The 20,621-nt window shown below is 36.5% G+C and overlaps 1 long non-coding RNA gene across 1 annotated transcript in view; it reads left to right on the top strand.

Moving 5' to 3' along the window:
- Positions 1 to 2,135: 2,135 nt before the first annotated feature.
- The window catches only part of LOC134476051 (uncharacterized), a 38,424-nt gene continuing 19,938 nt past the window's right edge, over positions 2,136 to 20,621 (top strand). Inside the window, exon 1 of the long non-coding RNA XR_010047491.1 lies at positions 2,136 to 2,423. This is a non-coding gene — a long non-coding RNA (uncharacterized LOC134476051). The remainder of the gene's footprint in view (positions 2,424 to 20,621) is intronic.

The raw sequence follows: 20,621 nt of genomic DNA, 5'->3' as shown, positions 1-20,621 counted from the left end.
CAGGTAAAAGAGAGGAGAAAACTCAGTTAAATAAATTTAAATTTCAGATAGATAATTGATTCTTAGCATAAGAATATTTCCCTGTAAAAACTGTAAAATTCTAAAAGTCAGTATTTGTTTATAAAATTCAGATTTAAGTGGCATATTGTAATTTTATATGCTAAATCTGACAGCTCTAAGTAGACTTCCCCAACCATCACATTTTTTGTTTCTCTTTATGAGATGCTTTCCTGGCTTGAAGTATGACCTATAAGAGCATAAAATCTTAATTCCTGAAACTGCAGGTAGAGAATCACATTTTCACATTTGATTTGAAGTTGTTCAAATATATTTTATAGATACAGTGTACTTAGGCACTGTTTCAGAAAGTAAGGGTTACATTTGATAATACTAAAATACTTTATGGTCCTTTTGTTGTATTTTTGTCAAATAAAGACAATGGATATCATTTAAAAAAATTGTAAGTCCACAGACCTGGATTCTGGTTTTGTCTTAGGTATAAACTATCTCTGGGTCTCTGTAGTCATCTACTGCTGTCTGCTTCTATGAAGATGGCAGAGTCAGTGTATCAGGACTTCAGGTCTTCCCCTCCTTGTTTGCACATCTATTGGCATAGAGGGTAATGGGGTCTACTTCCCTGCCCCTTGACACTGTGGCCATGTAACTAGTGTTGGGCAGGAAGATGCTATCAGAGAGGACACACAGAGGCTTGAAATCACCTGTGCTTGCGGGATTCCTCCTCCTGCGGGATGCCTCTGCCTTTGTCCTGAGAACATGCTGAGACTAGCCTGGTGGATGGATGGGAACATGAGGTGGATACAAGCATCTGGTTCTGATGCATTCCTGTCCCTCAATCAGGAGAAGAATAATAAGGTTGAAAGATTTTATTTGCCTTTAAGAATCATTACACAATATTTATGTTTGGATATCAGCAAGAGTTCAAAAAAGCATTTTTATGCATGTATGTGGCAGTCTCGCCATAAATCTGATCTGGCCCTAGAATCCCGAGCATACAAAGACCTGAGGCTAAGATGTATTTTTTTATGCTGCATCATTCCTTTGAAATGTGAAGCAAATAGAGACAAGCAGAAATATAGGATAAAGAGCAGATAAAATGACGTGCACATACTAATGTCTGGCTAATCTGGGTGGTAAAAATTTTGTGGGGAACTTGACTTGTACATGTAGGGTGTTGCAGTGTTAATTAGTGCAGACTCAGCCTTGACTGTGGCTGGGATTAGATGTCACACGGGACCTCGTTTGCCCCCGCTGCCTGTGCTAGTTCCTCAGACTGTCTGATGTGTTCTCTATGACCATCAGTGAGTAAAGGAGCAGGGTAAGTGGACACGACTGCTTTTCTGTCTGTGCCATGCTTGGAAGAATGTGAAATCATCACCTCAGCATATATATATATATATATATATATATATATATATATATATATATCAGACATTATCAACTGGAATGATCTTTTTCCTAATTTACAATGAAAATGTCTGATTTGTTTAGGTTTTTCAGTTTAACGAAATGTTAGGAGTGTCCAGACTAGACCTAGCTGGATGTCTGATACCCCTACTTTTTTGTCAGTAGACTCCTGAGTTGCTAAGTGCTTTGAGACAAAAGAGGGAAGGGGATGAACAGGTGTGTCTCATATCAGGCCCAAACCTTTATACCTTCATCTCCTCTGTACTGGCAAGTAAACTGAGACTTTCAGATTGCTGTAAAGCAAGCTTACATAAAACATGCAAAAATCTGATAGATCAAATTCTCACCAGACTTCTCAACAATACATAGTGTTGTTTTTTTGTCAAAGTCTGGTGACTTATTATTAATATTTCACATTGTTAAATAACCTTAGCCTAAATGTCACTGGATAATGGGAGTAGATAAAAGCAGTGTGCCTTTTCCTCAGTTTCTAACTTTGGAAGGAATTCCTAGATATAATAGGTATGTGGGAAAAAAATCATGTTGACAGCACAACAATTCATTCACTTCCTAACATGACTAGTCATGTACTGTACTTCAGTGCAAACAATAAGGTTATTGTTCAGATGGGAAAACAAGCAATTCGTTGGAAGGCGAAAAGGTGAAAATGTTCTATAACCTGATTTTGTTTTGTCAGGCAGCACGTCAATTTCTAGGTTGTCTTAGAGGATCCAGTTAGACACAGATCTGGCGATTTGTGAAAGCGAGGATTTCTTCTAGTTTTCTTACTGCTATTGCATGGGGTTTTTAAGTTTGTTTTTATTTGTTCAGATTCACTGGCTCAACTTTCTCCTTCCATAAGGACACGGGAGCCCCAGGTCTCACTGAGTGTCTTTGTGTAGATGTGAGAGTTGGAGGGCTTCTGGCTGGAAATCTTCTAAGGTGACAAGAAGCTGATAAGTTAAAATGACCCAGGACTGTGATGAATGAAACAGCGGGTAAGTTCAGTCCATGTTCTGCTTAGAGGACTTTGCCAGATAAGCGTCTCATTTTAGGTCCCCTCCTTTCCTTGTTTTGTATTACTTTTTTTTTTCTTTTTTCTGCTCTTGGACCAATGGGGGATGGTGTGGGGAGGAGTGAAGAAAAACCCAACACTTTTGGAGAAATAGTAGTTTAAATAGCCCTGTACAGTGTCTACTTACATGTTTCTGAGATCTATAAAATTGCTAAGAGTTCTGTTTCTGTTAATGATGTTTGCATATTTACCAGCTGGGGTTGTTGGTACTTACTGATCCCCAAACATACATCATTTAGACAATGTTTGGAGTATTTATACAACCATTTCTTTTCTTAGTTAAAAAACTTCTTACTTTACACTGTTGCTTTTCTGTAAATTTGTTAACCTAAGGACTTTTTTTTTTGGCCTAACCTTTAATTTAAAACAGTGAAATAAGGCCCAATTTGTAAACACAGAATTGTAGGAACATGGCTTTTCTAGGCCCCTAAAAGGGAATCTTTGGACACACACACACACACACACACACACACACACACACACACAACTTAATAAAATTCTTTCCAATCTACTGCTTTGAGTGTCCCCCCTTCCAAACCAGTAGCACATAATGAAATATCTAAAATATCTCAGAAAGACTTAGGCAAGTTCTCAAGTAGTAGAGTCTGGCTTCCCAGCCCTTTCTACTCTGTCTACAGAAACTTTTGTGGGCGCCATGGTCAGACTGGAGGCTTCTTCCTACATTTGTTTATAGGTTCCTCTGGAGTATTTGGATCTCTCTGGTTTCCATCTGAATGTCTGTGGCTGAGAACAACCATGTGAGCAAAAATAGTCTGGGCAAAACAAACTCAGACAGGCTGTAGTGAGCAAAGAACTGCAGGCTGAAATATCTCCACGGTCATCAGTCAGGGCTAAAAGGAGGTCAGGGGATGCTTCTGGATTTAAGGCCTAAGCAGGCGATGGAATCTTGGAAGATTTTTATTCTATTACTGCCCATGTGATTTGGGGGGTTTGCTAATAGTTCTTATTTCTAATTTTTGAATGCCAGAGTAAATAGTAGTGGCCAAGGAAAAAAGCCCTCTGGAGCTCATTTAAAGAAAACTGAAAAGTGATTTTTTTTCCCCCTGCCAACCTGGGCTTCATCTTCCAGCCCACAATTGAGAGAGATGGAGACAGAGACAGATAGGCTGCAGTCTGGCAGACGATTTGTAAGAAGATTTACCATCTTCAATTTTGTTTTTATATGTTGGTCTTGATTACTATTCTAATGATTGTGGTATTCTTTGGTGTTTACTATGTGCCCCCTGTGAATTAAGTCACTCTATTTTTTCCAAAAATATTTATAAGCAAGGACAGTCACTGACGTGGATATACAGATGAAAGAGTTGATATAAAAGTGAGTGGTTTGCAATGGATTAGCACCAGGAAGTGAGGCGAATGAATGGATCTGAATTCAGAAAGGTTGAGTCCAAGCACCACACCTAGTCATCACTCAGTATTTTCATTATCCTAGACTTGTCTTTACATCTTTTACTTTCTCCTTTTTCATACAGGCTATTCTTTAAAAATACCTGGGGTCTAGATGAGAGGATCACTCACTGACGTGGCTGTACAGGATAAAGTTCGTGAGATATTAGAGGGCATGAATTGTTTCTGTAAACATTATCACTAATTAAAACAGATGACCAGGATCTGGTTCTACCCTGATATATGCGGCTATTTTTCCATTTTCATGAAACAGTTCCCTTTGGTAATTTTTCATTCATAAAATCAAAGTGTGAAATTAGAAACACAGTTTTGTGGAACTGGACAATCTTATACACTGCTTTTGAAAAATAAAAGCCAAATCTCTGATTCAAACTTAGAAGTGTTTTACAGGTTTGGTCACAGGATCAAGGTGTGGGTGTATAGGGTGTGCACTCTGGCACAGTGATGAGGATTATGGGCTGTGACTTTACCATGTCAAGTTTGGCCTTGACACTGATTTTTGTCCTTCTGCAAGCTAAATAGCTTTTGTATGCCTCAGTTTCCTCATCTGTGTAAGGGGAATAATAACGGATCTTACTCCATAGGGTATTATGAGATTCATAGTGAACATTATAAGCATTTAAAATCATGTTTTCGGGCCAGAGATTTAGCTCAGTGATATAAAAGCTTGCCCGGCAACCACAAGGTTGTGAGTTAGATCTCTGTTACCAAAAAATAAAGAATAAATAAATAAATTCATGTCCTTTATTAGAAATTTCTTGAAAGACACTTTTTACATATCCTTAAAGGCATAGCACTGAGCACACACTGAAGTCACCAAGTATCAGCTATGTACATTTTCTTGAATGAAATATTCTAGTTTTACTTATCAAGATGTAAGTTCCGTGCATTTATCTTGATATGAGTTGGCACCACCCTCAGCAGATCAGAAACACAGATTTAATTTTTGATGTCTTCTGTCACTCTATTCATAAAATTTATCATTCAGACTTATAGATCATCTTCCCATTATATAATAAAAATGGAATTTCCTCCTCTCTATTCCCCAAGTTGGACTACTTGGCAATAGCTGCAAACAGTTGCTCGTGAGCTCTATCTCCTGTTCCCACATGGAGCCAACTTTTTCTCATAGCTCTCTGGTAGCTCCATAGAAATTTCCCTTCCTCATCAGTTGTCTTTTGGAGTTTCTACTGATGCCTCAGCTCTGGCCATAAATGATTTTCACCTGCTCATTTTGTGGGTCTTTCTTTTCTAAACAGGTTCTTGTTTTCCATCTGTTCTTGGGAACAGAAGTCTTTGAGTTGTCCTCTACTTCCAGAATTTATCCCTAGCTAGTGTGTTAGTTTCACATTCCCTTTGCCTTTCTTGTGAAGCACTGGGCTCCCATCCCAGGGTGCTGAGATGCAGCCTCTTTCAGAGCTGTGGTTTCCAACCTTGCCACCATGAGGCTAGGCAAATATACCACCAAGTTTCATCCGTTAATCTTTTGAATCTGTCACTAAAACAAGAAACTGTACATTAATGGGTCTAGAAAGTGGACTAAAATTCTGTATTTCTGACAAACTCCTAGATGATGCCCTTGCTGCCATGAATAGCAGAGCTACAGATCTCTTCAAGGACCTCTTAACTCTCCTCTCTACATTTTTATCCTCATTTCTCCAATCACTCCTACTGCCAGAGCTGCTCAAGAGACAAGCTTGCTTATCCATCATTATGATGAAGGTCTCTACACAAGATTAGTGACTCCTATATCTTATAGAAAACACCCAAACACCCATGTCCATGTCCAGCATTCAAGGCACTCAAAACCTTACTAAATATGCAAGTACAAACTAGGTAAACTCTCCTTGTCTAAAAGTCTCCTCTCCTTTTTAGTCTTAATCATCCCTATGCATGCAGAGTCTTAGTTTGTCCTTCTGACTGGTCCTTTCAACTCTTCTATTTATTGATGATTTGAATTTGATAGACCCCTAATGCTGATTGAGCTTCTTGAGAGTCAACCTTTGCCATCCCAGCCTGGGCAAAGAATGAGGGCTATTTACAGAATTCATCAAATACCTGTTCACATGAATTATTCAGACTCAGAATGATCAGGACATGGCTAATCCAGTGATAGAGTTCAGGCAAGACCCTGAGAGATGGTTTTATTATAAAAACTTTAGGGAGCAAGAGAGTTAGCTATAAATAGAACTAAGCACACCAGATTCATAACCTAGAGGAAAAGGAACTAAGCTTCAGTATTCAGAATTTCAAGCAACAGTTTAATATTACTGCAGATTTTCTCCTTTTGCAGGCAATGTTGCTTGAAAAGTGTTGCCTATGATACCGTGAATCGAGAAATATGTTATTAATATCTTACGTGTTAGTGTTTGAGAATGATTTGACATTGTTGATTTCATCATTTATAGCTCTATGATGAAGGTCTCTACACAAAATTTTTGATTCTTTATTTTTATGTCTTCAGTGAGTCCTCAGAGCCCCAGTGTACAATAATTAAACAGGGTGTGTCAAAGTGTGTTTCATTACAATCTAAGCAAATTTCCTATTTAACTTATTTCACAAAGTTTAAACTTATAATTTTATGAGAAAGTATTTATTTGCATACTAATGTAAGTGTTCAACTTTTAAAGATGGGTTTAGTTTTTATTATATGTAATTCTAAACCACTGAGTCATTGGTTCCTAATCATTCTCTATGGTGTATTCCTGATGCCAGCAGACACTACTTACTTGAGGAAATTAGGATTAACATAAGTCTTCTATTCTCAACATTCTTCAGATATTTGCACAGGAAGTTGGAAAAATTCCTATAATTCAAGACTTCATACAAGGGCTGTTGTAACAAAGCAGATATACAGAGGCTTCCAAAATCTCATTTTAATCTCTGGTTTAGCCACTAAATAGTGTGTGGTCCTAGACTTCAACTTTTTTCCTTTAACTTTCTGGACTTGACATTTCTCAAGTACAATATGATACAAAAGTAAAAAAAAAAAAAAAAAAAAAAAAAGTACTCAGTCAGAAATACGTATTAAAACCTACCACAGAGCAAAATGGGTTATCCAGACACTCCGTAACTATGGTAGTATGCCATGTGAACTCGTTGTAAGTTAAAAATATGTCAGAAATGCATTGCAAGTACCTAACCTCTGAACACCATAGCTTGGCCACACAGTGTACTAGAGATCATCAGCTCTTTAGCTTGTGATCTTATTGCTAAGAGAAATGGCTTGCTACCTCATACCTTGAGAAAGTAATGTATTGCATATTATCAACCTGGGAAAAGGTCAAGAGTCAAATTTGAAGTATGGTTCCTACTAAATGCATATAGTTTTTACATCACAAAGAATGATTCTAAGGTAAATCACCCTAATTTCAAACTATCTTCTCTATGTATGTTTATATAAATATACAGGAACTTGTGTATCCAAGGTAGAGTTCAGATAGCATGAAATGGTAGCTTTTAAGGTAAAGAAACAGAATTTTCTAGATTCATGTGCTCTGTGGTTATTTTAAATTTTTGAAATTCTGTAAACTCTTCAGGACTTTTTCCATTGTAGGCTCTGGGGCGTTGGCCTATGCATAAATGTGATAGAGATGGTCTCTCTCTCTCTCTTTCTCTGTCTCCCTTCCTTCCTCTACCCTTTCTTTTCTTATCCTTCAGAATTTATCCTCAGAAAGTACATGGTTAGTCTTGTGTAAGCAGGACATCCATAGTTTTTGGCCTTGAATTTATTGTATCTTCATACTATATTTTGATGTCTCTTTATTCATCTGTAATATTACTAAGTATAAACTGCTTAGGATAAGATGTTTTTTAAAACTTTCAACTTATGTATAACTTCTTGGTAGATACAAAATATATGAGTCAATCAATTAGGAATTAATGAAGGTCAGTAATTAATGATGCTTATTAAATGCCAGTAGTTTCTTAGGCCCTTGTTATCAGAGTTCAATTTATTCTGAACAATGGTGTTCAGGAATATTCACTTAGTTTGTCCCTGGTAGAATGTTACAGTAGAAATGAAAATTGTCACTACTTTGCAACCAACAGTCAAACAAAGTGAGTTGGTTTATAATCCATTCTTCATCCTTGCAGTGTTCACTGATACTTGCAGCTTGCTTTGACTTTAGATTGACAGCACTGGCTAAACCTCTAATTTGACCTTTTTCATATTCTTCTTTGGTTTCATTTCCTCTTAACATATGCATGATTTTTTATCAATGCTGTTGTGACTATCCCAAAGAAGTATAACTTATTGACTCTGTTAGACATACAAACACTCGTGAATCAGAAACTGCTTATTGGCTGGATGCACCGTTCATGTGGGTAGTATGCCAGCATGTGATATGTCATCAGTGAAAATGTGAGAAAGAGTTGAGACATTCATTTGCCAATTATTGCTTTAATTTGGTAAAGATATACATATTTATTTAATGCAATCCTGATCAAAATACCACTAACTCTTATTTACTCTTTCAGTTCTTTTACATTAGGGAGACAATACGATAACTGGAACAACTACTTTGAAGATAACAATATGTGATGTATTAGCCAGTGTTAGTTTCCTATTATTTTGTTTTGAAATTCTGCATCATGGTTTTGATTCTTTTTTCTTTTTAAAATAAATAAAAGAAATGCCAGCACACACACAAGTATACCACTAGTATACCTCCCAGAACTAGAGAAAACATCCCTAAAATTCATTTGGAACCAGCAGAGACCTAAAATAGCAAAAGCAATTCTGGACAACAAAGGCAAGGTAAGGGGGCATCATAATCCCTGTTTTGAAATTATGCAACAAGGTTACTGTGATAAAATCAGCATGGTATTGGCAAAAAACAGACCTGAGGATCAATGGAACAGATTAGAAGATGCAAATACAATTACAGACACATTCATCCACCTTATCTTTGACAAAGGGGCCAAACATGTTCATTGGAAGAAAGATAGCCTCCTTAATAAATGGTGCTGGAAAAACTGGCTCTCTACATGCTGAAGACTAAAACTAGACCCATGTCTACCTCCATGCACTAAACTAAAGTCAAAATAGAGCAAAGATCTAAATATTAAAACAGAAACACTAAATCTACTGAAAGTGAAAGTAGTTATCAATCTTGAAGAGATAGCTATAGGCAGAGACTTCATCAAGAAAACCCAAACTGCATTGTAAATACTTGAAAGAATCAACATGTCACTAAAAAATTTTTGTATATCAAAAGAAATCACCAAGAGTGAAAAGACAGCCCACAGAGTGGGAAAAAACTTTAGCCTGCTGTCCCTTAGACAAAGGATTTACATCTAAAATATAGAAAGAATTGAAAAATATCAAACACCCCACATTCAAAGGCCCAACCCAAAAATGGGTGTCTGAAATGAATACATACTTCTCAGCTAAAGAAATGCAAATGGTGAATAAATACACGAAAAATTGTTCAAAATCATTAGTCATTAAAAAGCTACAAATTAAAATAACACTGAGATTGTGCCTCACACCGGAAAGAATGGCTGTGATAAAAAAAAAAAATCAATCAATCAATAACAAATGAGGCTGTGGAGAAAAAGAAAGCTTTCTCCACTGTTGGTTGGAGTGTAGACTGGTGCAACCACTATGGAAATCAATGTAGAGTCTCCTAAAAAAAATGATGATTAGAGGTCCCATATGACTCAGCTATTCCATTTCTGGATATTGTTCCAAAAGAATTAGAAACATCATATCAGAGTGATAAATATGCACCTATGTTTACAGCAGCATAATTTATAATAGCTAAATCTTGGAAACAAGTCAAATGTTCAACAATGAAAGGGATGATAAAAAGTGATGTAATAGTTTTATATAATGGAGTGCTGCTCAGCAATAAAGAAGAATAAATTTGAGACTTTTATAGGGAAATAGATTCAACTTGAGACCGTATTCATAGGTGAAATAAATCAGACTCACATAAGTAAACATCATATTGTCTGCTTAGTGTAAGAGACTGAAAGAGTAAAAATGATTCAAAATGTACAATACATATTGTGAACTGAGAGGAAATCTTTCAAAAGAAAAGAGAAACTGGGATGAGAGAAAAGAGAAAAGAAGGATGGGAAAAGGAAAAATAGTATCTATACTTATACACAAGATAGTTAAGATAGTTATACTACTGATTTCTATTAGTTAATTTAAAAGCAAGTTTTGTGCCTATATTTTTAATCAATTTTTCATGCCTGTATCTTACAAGAAATCACAATATGAGCAACTACTTTGAAGATAACAATATACAATGTATTGAACATCGTTACTGTTCTACTATCTTGTTTTGAAATTTTGTGTCATTGTTTTTGTTTTCTCTTTAAAAATAAAAAAAATTAAAAAATACACATATTTGAATGATTACTGACAAAGACAATGGAGAAAGCTAGCAGTAGTGTTGAAATGGATCCGCTGTCTCCAACAAGGGCTCTATCAGATAATCACCAGTGGGCTTTTAAAGCATTTGGATACTCAAATCTTAACCCTAGACATCTGACTGGGGAGGTCTGGGGTGGAAACACCACATCAGGATGCTTCAAATCTTCCCCACATTGACCTAGAAAGAACTAAGGGTATAGCATAGCATAGCAAACCTCAGACAATTAAGAGATTTATCCCAAGGACTTCATGATTCCTTCAAAGGGTTATTGCTTTTAAAAAAGTGACCCTGAGGGCCTCAATTGTCTCAGTGCCTGAGAACACTTCTTGAATTTAAGCCTGTTCGTGTAAGCTAAAGGATTTTAGTGAGTACAGAAACAATGCGTTAATTAAAAGCAACCATTAAGTGGAAACAGAAATGCCAGCAGTCTACTTGTTGATTGTTGACAGATTGGAGTAGAGGGATTTGAGCCAATTCATATCCTATATGTTGGACCAACAGGCAGTAAATGAGTTGATCTTTAAAATTCTGTAACAAACTAATGTATTCATGGACTTTCTCACAAGGTCTGGAAAACAAGAAGGTTGTGTGGTCTAGAGAAAAAGGGATCAAGACCTTGGACCTCCTCCCAGAACTGCTACTAACCACACATGTGACCTTGGGCCAATTATTTAACCTTCAGAGTTCAGTTTTCTTATCTGTAAATGCATAGCTTGTATTAATTATCCTCCAAGTCCGCTTCTAATTTAAAATATTGTGGCTAATATGATCTGTATAATACTTTTGTAATTCTAAAATGCCTAACAAGGTAATTTTCTGGTTGGGTATGGAGGAAGGGATCAGAACCAAATCTCTGCTGATATATTTTTACTTGAATCTCATGAATCAAGTTGACTTGTATTGGTTAACCATTACTTTCCAAAGTAATCTAGAAGAGTCATCCAGTTAATGCTCATACTTAGTGGCATTAGATTTTCAACAGTAGGGGCTGGGGATTTAGCTCAGCAGCATAAGCGCCTGCCTTGCAAGCAGGCAGTTGTAAGTTCGATCTCCGGTACCAATAAAAAGGAAAAAGACAAAAAAAAAAAAAAAAAAAAAAAAAAGATTTTCAACATTTGTGGAAGAAAGATAAATTGGAATGATCCTGAATTGAAGAAGCTTAAGTTTTTTTTTTTTTTTTTTTTTAAAGAATAACCTGCTGAGGGGCACAAGCATTTTGCCAAGTCTGATGATTTTGCAAAGTGAACAGATCCATGTAGCCAGCATCTATATCAATAGAGAATATTACAGTGCCCCAAGTGTGGCCCTGGTTCTGCCAGTGCATCCTGTCCCCCACAGGGAAAATACTCTTCTGACTTGGAATGCTGCAAACTTTTGCCTACTTATGTCTGCCTTCTATCAACATTATGTTTGAGAATTTATTCATATGGTAATATGCAGTGGAGATTGTTCATTCTTAGCTCTGTACAATAATTCATTGTGTGTATACAGCACAATTTTAATGTTGATAAGCATTTGAGTAGTTTCCAGTGTAGGGCTCTTGAAAATAATGTTGCTATGAACATTCTAATCTTGTTGTTTCTGTTGGGTGCTTTCCTTAGAATGGAACCGTTGGGTCATGAGGTATAGCCATACCTCATGTTTCCATATAGCTCACTGTTTCCATATAACTAATCACAGCTTGGTGTTGGGGTGTTAGATCTATTCCAGCCTTCGAGGGTCAAAATGCTGCTTCTTGGCTTAAAATATATTAAGGAATTATGTTGTACACCTGAGCTTCCTGTATAATTCATTTAGGCTAATGCTGAAGTACATTTTTGTTCACTGAACACTATCCACATAGCGGCAAAAGGAGCAAGATTTCTATTATACTAATTAGTACCCATAGGATTTCCAGGATTACAATGAGTTTGAAGATGAATATTCCTTTAAAGGAAAAAAAAATAGCAGGCAAGGAAAAGAAAAAACAACCTAACCCCATGTTCTGCTACAGTCCCATGAAAAGCCATCTGGGGACTATTAGACATGGTGGGCCTGTGCTTTGCTTTGCTTTGTTTTGAGTTTAACTGAGGGCGTAGACGATACATTTAGCCCCTGGAACAAGGGCCTTGCAGACATCAAATCTTGCAATTGATCGTGAGATTTGGTATATAAACAGGGTTATGGTTCTTTTCTTCCCAAGTGTTCCTGAAGGATCCATTTTTAGGCCTCTCAGAGTCACCTGCTCATTATTTCCGCTGAATGTGGGTGGGGCAGTTTGGCCCAAAGAGCAGTTCAGATGACTTTGCCCTGCTATTGTTGGAGATTTGTTTCTGCCAGAGGTCACGTCCACCTTATTAGTTAATGGCCTGCTGTCCCTTAACTGATTAGGAGCACTTCAGGTAGTGCATTCTCCTTGGATTAGTGGAAAATCCTGCCACCGACTGCAGAGGAATAGATGGGTGTCTTCAGGAAAGTGAAGAACTTTCATTTTTCCTCTGTAAGAGACACTCGAGGTTTGGGAAGGACCAAGTGAGCAGCAGCATCTTTTCTGGGGGCTTTTGAAGAAACCTAGTCCCATTATGCAAGGAGTAGTTTCTCTGTCAGCTTTTCTGGAAGCAGAGCCTGAAGCTAGATGTGTGTGACTTACTGGGGATGTGTTTTCATGAGAAAGTGGGTTGAGAAAAATGAGGCAAGACAAAGAAGATATTCCACAAGTTATTCCTTTGCCTGAAATATAAATTGTGCCAGCCAGAAGGCTGGGGGCACATCATTTTATACCTTTTTTTCATTTATGTAGGTTAGGCATCAGTAACGAGCAAGCTGGCAGTAAGCAATCTCCCAGGAAGGAAGCTATTACTCAGCAGAAGACGGTTCATCAGAGACACAGAATAGAGAACTATTTGTAACTAATAGGAGCCTGTGTGTGTGTGTGTGTGTGTGTGTGTGTGTGTGTGTGTGTGTGTGTATGGGTGCACTGGCCAATAAAAGAAATCCTAGTAGGAATAATCATAGCATCTATGATATGCAAATTTACAAATCTGTGATTCTTAGACATTTTTATCACAGGTGTTAGGAATACAGAGATTATTTCTTTTTAATCTCAGAACATGTGATTGGCTATACAGGAAATAACAGAAGATACTTTATGATGGTACCATCTATTTGCCAGTAGGTATCTCGTTAATTTTCATTATATTTTTTTTCTGCAAACAAGCTTAATTCAACAAATACACTACACCTTTTTCCTGACACTTAACATCTGTTATTTTCAGCTGAAAATCCATCACATCATTCAGGATCAGACAGAAATCCTTCATCCTTTCTAAAGTACTATGCATATCTGTCACCTTTAGCCTAATTCATTCTCTTCTTTCTTTTATTAGTCTTCCCCATTGCTGAACATAACACATAACATTTAAAGATTTGATTTGTGTCATCTTTTCAGGGGATTCAGTTCATGGTCAACTTCAAGGCAGAAATATGCTGGAGGGGTGTGGTGGACAAAGGCTGCTTAATTCATGGCAGCGGGGCAACAGAGCAGGAGAATAGTGCCAGAAAGCAAAGGGTGAGGGGCCAGATCAGAGTCAGGCCTCCATAATCCCCAGACACACCCAGAAGTGTGTTCCACCGATCCCAAGGGCAGCTCCATTCCAATCATACTGACTCAGTCAACTTTAAGTGTCACACACTTCTATAGCATTTAGTTCCTGCCAGGCAGTCTAACATAAAATTAGATAGGTTGTCTTATCTTCATAAACTGATTAATTTGAGATTCTATAGAAGCAGACCCTGCATTGATGATCTGAATATAAAGATGTGCTTTCAGGAAGGAGTGACAGAGTAATAGGGAAGTGAGACAAAGAACAAGGAGGGGGGCAATTTGAGGGGCGTTATTCAAGAAGGTTCTCCCTGTCAATGACTAGAGCATAATTTCCCTGAGGACCTCTGGGAGAACATGCAATTCACACCTCAGAGCTGTGCCACCTGAAGGGTGAGAAAAGGAGCATTTACCCTCTAGTTCTCATCCATTATTAATGAGATGTCATCTGGGTCCTCAGCCTCCCTGACACTTCCAGTACTAGGGCAAAACACAGTTTCCCAGGAGAGGATGTGTTTGAGGAGAGAGATATAGGCTCTTCTAAGATATTTTTAGATGACACAGGATTTGTGAGTGTTGAGGAGATGTGGAGGGGGAACTGACACCATCTGCCCCAAGCTTCTGGAGACAAAGAATTCATCTAAGTCATCCATTCTAGCTCAAAGAGAACATGCAGAGACATCTTCATTTGTTTTATTATACTGTTGATTGCAGATGGCTGAGAAGTGATATAAATGAAAATGTGAAGCCCGTATTTATACTAGAAGTCTTGGAAAATTCAAGGAGTCTGAGACCAGAACTCAGTAGATTGAAGTTAAATTTTTCCAAGATTAAATGTCACTGCACTTGTGCTACATTGGCTGATAAAGTTTGATGTGATACTAGATGTTTTGTCAACTTGACGGGACTGTCATAGGTTGTTTGCTCAAATGCACTGTATTTGAGGAATATAGGAATTCTATTTAGTTTCATATAGCTACTATAAGGGCAGATTCTTAAGTCTGATCTCTAGTTGTCACACACTCACAGTTCTCTTGCAATAATGTTTAATGGGTTTTTTCCAGTTTTTCTGCTCTTATGTTTTCCAATTTCCTATAAAATAGGTTGATTTCAAGGGGCATTATTTGGCTATTTTCCTTTGTATGTTAACATCAATACACTTATCTTTATGGTGGGAAATCTCAGTTCAAATTCAGCATGTGAATTTCCTATTTTAAGTATTATATTCTTCTCTTTTGTGCATTCAAAAATGTGTTTCAAAAGCCTGCTGGGCGCCAAGGACAGTTCTAGATGTTGAGATACACTGTTGAACAGGTATTTGTTATCCATCAATAGACCTATGCTATAGTTAGGGGAACAGTGCCATTCAACAAATGAAATAAATGAAAAATTCTATAGATTAAAAATAATTTTTCATAAGATTAAATAAATAAGGAACTAGCTAAAATAACTAATTAGAAGGTAAATATGGATGAAATTAGAGTAGGAAAAGAGGATGAAGGACATAGATGAAAGAGTTATAATCATTTTTTGATGGTCATTCTAGACAATTTTGAGAAGGTAGTATCTAAAAGAAGTGAAGAAGTGAAGAAGTCCAGCCACTGATTGGATGCTACACAGTTTCCTTCTATTTGAAATAGCCCATAAGTTCTCTTTTATGAGCCTCTTAGTTCCTGAAACTAACCATCAAAGTCCTTCTCCTGGATGCTCTAAGCCTGTTGTTACCCATTTCCTTTCACCTGTAATAATTATCTCATGACTGTCTTCTAGATTCTTCTTACATGAGCATCACTTCACAGAAGTAATCCAAGCCTCGAATTCTCTATATTTTCTACTCCTAGAACACATCTTATTACTACTTTTGATATGCTTGATATGTGCTTTGGATGTTGTTGTGATTTGAGTCCAGATGTTCTCCCAAAGTCTCTTGCAGTCAGAGTTGGGGATTTTTCAGAGATGGCTGAATCTGCAGTGTGTGATGTTGAAATGAGGAGTCTGTGATCTCTAAATCAGATCACTGATTGGTCTGGCAAAGTCCTTATCTCAATAGGACACAACATAAGGAACAGAAAGAGGCTTGCTTGTCCCTTCCTTGTTGGTTTGCTACCTTCTGCCTGCCATGAACTGTTTTTCCTCTGCAAGGACACCTTGCCTTGGATCCAGCTGATTATGCATTGAAACCACTTCAAACTTTGAGCTAACTAAACCTTTCCTCCTTTAACTTTGAGTGTCACATATTTTGTCTCAGCAAAGAGAAAAGTAATTAAGAGAGATGGTAACCTGTTTTCTCTCATATGCATTGCTTGAATATCTCCTTTTAGCAACAGAATTTATTCTTTCTTGTTGTTTATTCTCCCTTGCTTCCTCCCACAAGAAAAAGTATGGAAAAAACATAATCTATATATTTTATGTGCTTTAATGCATACAAAACTAAGTGACCAAACATCATTTATGACTTTTTTTTCAGTGTAAATTTTTCCCCTTCAAAGAACATTTCTGAAATATGATCAATTTTTTCTTATGTTCATAGGGTTGGGGGTGATCTCCAATGAGCTTAAGCAGTGCAAATTCCACATCTCCAGAGTTCCCCCAATGAATGCCTTCTCCTCACTCTCATGATTTCTCTGCCTGTCATGAGATGCTGCAGACCTCGATTTTCTTGTGGGAATTCTGCCCAGACTGTCGCTTTACTCAAGTTTTATTTATCCTGTCTGGCCTACACTAGTTATTCTGTACATTGATAGATAATAAGGAATGCATTACTCAGGACCCAAACAACAAAAACAATTTTCTCCATCCATATTAAATTATGTTGCTTATAATGGTCTCCTGTTTCCTGCACATATTTTGGGGGCAAGAATAAGTTCTATTGCATTTGCAAATCCTTGGAGCTTTATTTTTATTATTTCAGTTAAATATAAATTAATTTTTTCTTCTAAGACCCTGATGAAATTCATTAGTTTTTTAATAAAAAATGCATATATATCAATTTTGGACAAATCAAATCCCATCTGATTTGTAAAAGAATGCTTCAATTTACAGGAAACTCATCCTGTCTACAAATAATTCTTTTAAAAATGAAATGTAACTTCTATATGGTCAAGTTTTTCAAATTTCTTTCTTATAATTTGATTTCAACTAGCCTGGGATTGAGATGAAGCATCCAATAAGTACTTTATTAAATATATTTTGGTACATTTATGAGTATTACACTTAAATAGTAAATTAATTAAAATGTGTGACTTTGAAAAATTATACATTCTCTACCCCTTAACTATCCAGTGGACACTCTGATCTAGTGGGTGTGTTTCAGGACTTTGCCAATGTGAAGTAGAGGCACAAATTGCATGAACAATGGGCATTCGTCCAAACACCTCTAAGAGGACATGTTTACTGGGTAGGTTGCTAACCTCACACTGTGAAATTTTGGATACAGCAGCTTAATTTCTTAGGTTGACTTTTTTCCCTTGGGTTTTCCATTTCAGATGGAAGGACTAATAAGTGAAACAATGCAGTTTCTTTTGTTGTTGTTTGCACTTAAAATCAGAAAGCACTGGGAAGTATTATCCTTCTTTTCTTTTTCAGAGAGAGACTCACACAACATAGTTTATAAACTCTTTTCTTGTTAACTGCTATACCATAAAACAGAAAAATCCAGAAGGAACTATGAGAAGTCTGTGTCCCATTTAAAACTATGAGGTTGACACATTTGTTGTTGTTATTGTTCTTATACCACAAATTGTGGAGAATGGTGTCATTCTCGGGTAGTGGAAGCCATATATATATATATATATATATATATATATATATATATATGGTATGTGAGTTGAAGAAAGGATTAGAACAATAATTAAGATTTATTTGTTCAATTAAATTAGAAAAACCTAGAATGTTAAGAATAGAATTGGTTCATATATGAACCACTCAGATTTACAGTGCAAGAATAATAGGAGCTTCTTTTTCTCTTTGATTCGTTGAAAAAAATTATGAGATAAAACACTGAAAATGTGAAATTGCAATATTGTAGCAATGATTATTATTCCACTAAAAGCATGGTGATATGTAAGGCAGTATCTGTTCCCTGTTTCCTGAGCACTTCTATTTTAGTAGACAGAATTTAGGAAATTAATCAATAGAGTATTCTTTCATTGGCAAGCAGGTCATTAAAAAGTAGAGTATTTTTGAATTTTTTTATGGCTTGTCTTTCTTATCTGTGAATTGGAGGTAACACAAGTTTTTTCTAAATCTATGATTAAACAAAAAATTAAAACTATGTTGCATTAGAAATCTCTTAGAATAGGAAGTATCTTTACCACAGTGGATAAAGAAAGATATCATGATGTTAAGAGATTCAAAGTCCTTTGTTCAGATCCCAGATCATTTGCATCTGTTATTGTTCTCATCATCTGTGCAAGTTGTTTCTTTCCTCAGATTCTCCATCAGTTACTTGTGTAATGAAGAGAATAAAATACGTTCACCTTACAAGTGTGAGAATAGGACCAATGAACCCATAAATGAAAGAATGCTATAAAATTCAACAAGCCTGGTTATTCAAATCATTGTCATCAATACTGTTACCATTGTGATTATTACTGACTAGTAAAATAGTGCTTTCTTTCACTTTGGGCTTAGAAATTTGGAAGACACTTAGCTTTATCTCTTGAGGAGAAAAAGTCAGAATATTCAAGTAAAAAATACAGCTGCATAAATTATATTTTCCCTTGAAATTTTCATTTCTTAGTTCATCATCTGTTGTAAAATGCCCCTTAACTGTCTGTAGCTATGTAAAAAAATGAATGAGTGAATTGTATATGCTGCTTCAATGTATTTATTATGTTATCTGGATCAATTGTTTTGCCTACAATTACTTAACTTGTATACATGTTACCTATATAAAATGAATAGTGTGATGACATACCCAGCAGGCAGGATAAAGTGAAAAAGTCAACTATTCATGAAAATAGTGTTACCAAGACTTCTACATGTTTCTAGTAAAATGCAATTAACAAAAATTTTCTGAAAACTGGGAAACAAACATATGAATTTCCTGGGAACTAATAATTCTCTACTAGACCTAAGTGTCTCCTTAGAAATGTATATTGATTTACATCATTCAAAAATATTCATAGCAGCTTAACTCACAATAGCCAAAAACCTGAGCTACTCTGTATCCTCCAATAGTTTCTTAGAAAAGTAAGTTGCTGCATGTTCACACAGGTGAAAGTAGGTGGTGGGACTGTATGCACTATAAAAACATAGAACAACACAGGTGAATTACATAAGCATCATGTTGAACAGAAGTACTGAATCAGAATACCAAACATACACCCGCTTTGAATAACTTTGAAAGCAGTCAAAATAAATCCATGGTGAAAGAAGTTGGGGCAATTTCTATGCTTGTTGAGTAGACTATCATAGTGGCCAGAAGGCCACACAAGTGCCTTTTAAGGTGTTGATGACACTGTGTCTTGTTTGAGGTGTTGGTTACTAACATGTATTCAGCTGAACCTGGTTTCTCTTAGACTCATGGTCTCAAAACTGTAAGAGTGGCTATGACTGGATACCAAGTCTAATATTTGAAACTTAAATAAAAATTTTTAAATTTTAGACTGAGATTTAGGTGACTTATTGCCAAAAGGACTACTCTTCAGGAGTTAGAGGTCTGTAATATTACGATGATTACTACCTCCAAACTTCAGAGACAGAGTCATGGGTGACCAAGTATCTGACATGATGGAGTGAGCTAATTCGAAAGCAGATCTCTGACCTTTCAAGCCATGAGGCAGGAAACACCTCCTGGCGACAAACTGTCTCCTACAGCTGGTGCCAGCAGTTCTCAGCTGAGCTAGGGGTCAGCTGTCTCCTGGGCCACGGATCTCCTAGAACAGGGAGCTCTCACTAACTTGGTCCATGTGCTGAGTATTTTTGCCAGTTAACTGAAAACTTTCCTTGAGTCATTTTAGAGACTGGCATAGCCTGGTAAATTGATCTTTGTGTAGAAAAACATGTAAAAAAAAACAGGAAGACAATTTGTTCTCACAAGTTATTTTACAAGGAGCTATTTTTATCTGAGATATAAAAGGCAATCATTCTGAAATGTTTCATTGGCTGGTTGATAAAATTCAATTCTCCTTTAAAAACAAAGTAATACACTTTACAGTGTTTGAGTCTGTGGAGACCTTAACACTAGCATTTTATAGATGAGGAGGACAAATGCAAAATACTTTCTTATTTTTACTATTTTGATCAGAGAACTCTTTGTCTATTTATTTCTTTCCTTCCTTATTCTTTTTCTTTCTTTCTTTCTTTTTCTTCCTTTCTCTCTCTCTCTCTCTCTCTTTCTCCTTTCTGTCAATCTCTCATCTTTTTCTTTCTTTTCTTTTTAATTCCATTTTAAGATTTTACCTTTATTTGACATATGGGTACAATATGAAAGTTTGATATATAATATGTATTGATATAGGTGAAGTAGTTAGCATTTCTATCTCATCAAATGTTATGGTTTGTGTTTGGATGCCCATACCCCAAGCCTCATGAAATCATGGAGGTAGCTGAATCCAGCATTTATGATTAGTTTGTTGTCTACTCCTTGGGTTGGTGATGTGAGTGCCACACCTGCCCAGGAATAGAGCCAGCATATAATGTAAGCACGCGAAGTAGGTATGCTCTTTCTCTTTTGCCCTGTTCCATCCTGCTATTTGCAGCTGCCAGCAACAGCTGCCCC

This window comes from Cavia porcellus, unplaced genomic scaffold, assembly GCF_034190915.1.
Source record: "Cavia porcellus strain 051 isolate PalLab524CR breed Dunkin Hartley unplaced genomic scaffold, mCavPor4.1 scaffold_5, whole genome shotgun sequence".
Lineage (NCBI taxonomy): Eukaryota > Metazoa > Chordata > Mammalia > Rodentia > Caviidae > Cavia > Cavia porcellus.
Note: the sequence above shows the minus strand (reverse complement) of the source record. Positions and strands in the feature narration are given on the sequence as shown.